Genomic DNA, 5,000 nt, shown 5'->3' on the forward strand with positions numbered 1-5,000 from the left:
AGGAAGATGAAAATGAGGAAGCCTTCAGTCTAAACGTGAGTTTACTCCTTCCCGAAAACAACTGGCGACTGGCGGTAGGTAGGTAGTGTCACCTATATATACGTGTATGTGAAACTAACTACACATATATATACACACCTTACTTTCTGGGGGAGTGGGGCGATAATTGGCTTTCATGATCATAATTACGTAATCAGTTGAAGATATTGCTACTTAATAATAAAAATCTATAACATGTGACTGCGGGTCGTTGCTTGCAGGAAGCAGTTACTCTCACAAATGGCTTCGTCGCTAGACCTGGAAACCCAAGAGGAGATTCATACGTGCATGACCGATCAAAAGACACGGGGGGGGGGGGGGATGCAAAGACAGGTGCGGGGGTGATCAGGTATACATTTGCAGGCATGTCTGTCTGATGTTAGCAAATATGTTTGTATTCCTCTCGACTTCCGGTTCTTGATCTGACGCTACTCTACTTCTGTTCTCTCCTTGGATCGCTCCTCTCACCCCCTCCCTCCTTTGCCTAGTTCTTCTCCCTCCCCTCCCTCCTTTGCCTAGTTCTTCTCTTCTGCTTCTCCCGCCCTCCCTCTTCTCCTCCCGACCTCCCCTCCCTCCCCTCCCGTCCTTTGACTAGTTCTTCTCCTCCCCTCCCTCTTTGTAGCCTGCATTTTTCTCCTTGTGTCTTCCGGCCTCTCTGCCATTTGTTCGATCCTCCCCCTCCTCCCCCTCCTTTCCTTCCCGCTCCTTCCCTCGCTCCCCCGCCCGCCCCTGTCCGCTCCCGGCCGCCCAGGCGCGTCTTCGCAGGGAGATGCGCCTCAACCCTTTCATTTCCCAGCTGGACGCCGCCGCTGATCGCCCATTTGGGACGCGAATGGGAAGCGGATGGAGCGGCGGAGGTGTGCCTGCTCTCTCCGTTCCTCAATCTCCATCTAATTGCCTTGTGGCCATTCTTTTTATCTCTCTCTCTCTCTCTTAACATCTCCCTCATTCCTCTCTCCATCCCACTTTTTCATCTCTTCTCTCTCTCTCACTATTTCTTGATCTGTTTCTCCTTTCTCTCCCTACTTCTCTCTCCATCTCTCGTCTCTTTCTCTCCCCTACTCTCTACACACATATATGTCTTTCGCCTTACTTTCCTATTTCCGCTTTCTTTCTCTCATCCCTCCCCTCCTCCTCCCCGTCCCTCTCTCTCTTCCAGCCTCGAGCATAGTAATCGACTGAGGGTTGTTGACTGCCTGCGCCGTCTCCGAGGGAAATGGTCCGCGCTTTCTCCCTCCCCGCGTGACCGCTTCCAAGACCTGCTCATCTGCGCCTAATCTCTGCTCTCCTCCTGTGGATCTGTCTGCTCCGTCACGACTTTTTGCGTCACTCCTTATCTTCGCTCTACCTTTTTACATGGTTATTTTTTTTCTCTAAGGAGACATACACAAATATGAACATACGCATACTATTACACACTCATGTACAACCATACGCACTACCGCGCATACACACAGAAACACACACACACACACACACACACACACACACACACAGAGTATCGCATATCAATACGCTCACACACAAGCCAGCGAGTTATCTGACGCACATACACACGCATGAACGCACTGCTATCTTTCACACGCCGCGGCTCTTTGCCTGAGTTTCTTTTGTTCTCTCTGTGCGCGCCTCCTCGCTGCCATGCCTGCTTCTGCGTCTGACTCTGTGCCTTCTTTTGCGTTGGACAGCTGTCTGTCTGCACCTCGGTCTCTCCAGCGGTCTATTTCTTTCTTTGTCTTTGTCATTAAATGTGCCTGTCTGTCCGTCTGCGTGATTACCTGTTTGTCTGTTTGTCTGTCTGTCTTGAGACTGGGTCTGGTATGTGCTGTCTGTCTGGTCTGTGCTGTTGGCTCTGTCGTTCTTTCTCTTCTCGCCTCTTCTCTCGTTCATTTGTCCCTCTCTCTCTCTCTTCATTCTCTCTCCGATCCTCGCATCCATATCCTCCTCCTCTCCTCCTTCTCCGATCCTCTCTCTCTCTCGCCTCACCCTCATCCCCCGGCCTGGCTCCCCCAGTCTCTTCGCTCATCTCTCTCCTCTCCTCTTTCTTCAATCTCTCTCTCTCTCTCCTTCTCTCCGCGTCTCGTCTCCTTCTCTTCACATTCTCTTTTTCCCCCTCTTTTCCTCCTATCATCCATCTCACTTCTCTCTCTCTCACTCTCAGTCTCATCCTCCTGCTCTACCCTCCCCCTCCCTCTCATCCTCTCCCTCTCTCGTCCGTTCCTCTTTCTCCCCCTCTCTCCTCCTCTCTTCATTCTTCCCGCCTTCCCCCCTCTCTCTCTCTTCCCTTCCCCCTGGTGGGGTCTCCCCCTCTCCTCTCTCTTCCCCTCCTCCCCCTCTATTTTCTCTCTTCTCCTTTCCCCTCTCTCGCCTATCTCTTTCTCCTCTTACTTACATCCCCCGCCCCTCTCTCTCTATTCATTGTTTGCTTCTCTCGTCAACTTCACTGGTCACTCTGCTTTCACTCACACGACTCACTCTCACTTTCGATGCCCCCCCTTCTGCTTCTCTCTGTATCTTGCCGCCGTCTATTTCTTTGCCTGTGCCCCTGCTCAGTGCTACCTTTACCTTTCCCCCTCTCGGTGCGTCTTCTTACTGCCCCCTCTCTCTATTCCTTTCCGCTTGGCTGCTTTTCTCTAGTCCTGTACCGCGCTCACTGTCTATAGATACTTTCTTGTGCAATAGATCTCAGCCTCTCCCTTTGCCGGTTGCTGCGTCCTCCGTCTGGTGGTTCTTGATTCCTTTACCGTGGAGAGCGGAGCGGGTGATAGAGTGGTGTTTTCTTGGGTAGCGATGGCTTGTCGGACGTCTCTTGTTAGGCTGCTGTGTTTCACTGCAGAGGCGGGAACGGCGGCTCGCCGCTCCGCGTCGGTCGGAGAGTAAGCGCAGGAGTCCGTGAGTGAGTGAGTGTAACTGACCCCTAGGTCAACTTTTATACCTGACCTACCGGGTCGGCTATAGATGGATTTCTAGTCGGGATTTTTCCTTGTTCGGCGTGGGGATGCCAGAGCACCATGCAGTAGCCACGTGGGAAAGCAGCCTGTCTGCAAGTAGCACTTGAAGTACATCTCACACTCTCCCTCTCCCCCACACCTACAGCTCTCCCTCGCACCTTTCAAACCACTCTCCCTTCCCTCCCTCGCCCGCCATTTTTCTTTTCCTTTCGTTTCTCTTTTCTCTCCCTCTCTTCTTCCCTCCCTATCGCTCCCATTCCCCCCTCTCTCCCTCTCTCCCCTCCCTTTTCCCTTCCTTTCTCCTTCTGTTCCCGGTGTGAACCAAATGTGCGCGAGGCCACGGAGGATGGGCGGGCAGACGGGAGCGGGAGGCCTTCGCGGAGGAGCAGATACGGACAGACAGCCACCAAGCAGAGGCAGGCACAGGCAGACAATAGCGAGGGAAGACAGACAGACAGGCAGTCCCGAGGGAAGGACAGACAGACAGAGAGCCCCGAGGGAAGGACAGACACAGACAGAGAGCCCCGAGGGAAGGACAGACACAGACAGAGAGCCCCGAGGGAAGGACAGACACAGACAGAGAGCCCCGAGGGAAGGACAGACACAGACAGAGAGCTCAGAGGGAAGGACAGACACAGACAGAAAGCCCCGAGGGAAGGACAGACACAGACAGAAAGCCCCGAGGGAAGGACAGACACAGACAGAGGGCCCCGAGGGAAGGACAGACACAGACAGAGAGCCCCGAGGGAAGGACAGACACAGACAGAGAGCCCCGAGGGAAGGACAGACACAGACAGAAAGCCCCGAGGGAAGGACAGACACAGACAGAGAGCCCCGAGGGAAGGACAGACACAGACAGAGGGCCCCGAGGGAAGGACAGACAGACAGAGAGCCCCGAGGGAAGGACAGACACAGACAGAAAGCCCCGAGGGAAGGACAGACACAGACAGAAAGCCCCGAGGGAAGGACAGACACAGACAGAGAGCCCCGAGGGAAGGACAGACACAGACAGAAAGCCCCGAGGGAAGGACAGACACAGACAGAAAGCCCCGAGGGAAGGACAGACACAGACAGAGAGGAGGAAGCAGACAGAGAGAGAGTCCGTCGATGGGGAAAAAGGACGAGACACAGACAGGATTAGCCCATGAGGGAAGGAAGGAGACACAGACAGAGGGCCCCGAGGGAAGGACAGACAGACAGAGAGCTCAGAGGGAAGAGGACAGCACGAGACAGAAGCGCCGAGGGGAGAGGGACAGACACAGACAGAGAGCTCAGAGGGAAGGACAGACACAGACAGGAAAACAGGTCCCGATGGGAAGGGACAGGACAGGACTCAGAGCAGAAAGGCCCCGAGGGGAAGTGAACAGACACAGACAGAGAGCCCGAGTGGGAATGGTACAGACAGGAACAAGGGACAGAAAGACCGCGAGTGGAAGGACAGACGACAGACAAGAGAAAAGCCCCGAGGGAGGAAAGGGACAGGGACACTAGACCCAGAGAGCCCCGAGGGAAGGGAGCAGACACGAGACCAGAGATGCCCCGAGGGTAAAGGAACAGACACAGACAGAGGAGCCCCGAGGAAGGACAGACACAGACGAGGAGTGAGTCCCCTGAGGTCAAAGGCAACAGACGCAGACACAGACAGGAAAGCCCCGCGAGGGAAGGACGACAGGACAGAGCGGCCCGAGGGAAGGACAGGACACAGACGAAAGGCCGCGAGGGAAGGACAGTGCAGACAGAGAGCCCGAGGGAAGGACAGTGACACAGACAAGAAAGCCCGAGGGATAGGACAGACCAGACAGAGAGCTCCGGAGGGAAGGGGACAGACCCAGACGACAGCCCGGGGGGAAGGACAGAAGACGAGAGCCTCAGATGGATTGACAGACATCAGACGAGAGTCTCAGAGGGGAGGGAGCAGACTCGACAGGAGCCGCGGAGGGGAGGACAGACACGAGGACAGAGAGCCCATGGGACGGAGTCAGGACACAGAGCAGAGAGTCCGAGGAGAGG

At 55.1% G+C, this 5,000-nt stretch overlaps 1 protein-coding gene across 1 annotated transcript in view; it reads right to left on the reverse strand.

Annotated features, from left to right (window-relative positions):
- The window catches only part of LOC122257049 (putative cationic amino acid transporter), a 39,301-nt gene that overhangs the window by 23,883 nt on the left and 10,418 nt on the right, over positions 1-5,000 (reverse strand). The gene's annotated exons all lie outside the window — the stretch shown is intronic.

Source organism: Penaeus japonicus, unplaced genomic scaffold (assembly GCF_977035675.1).
Source record: "Penaeus japonicus unplaced genomic scaffold, GWHDUDI00000001_assembly GWHDUDI00000034, whole genome shotgun sequence".
Taxonomy (NCBI): Eukaryota; Metazoa; Arthropoda; class Malacostraca; order Decapoda; family Penaeidae; genus Penaeus; species Penaeus japonicus.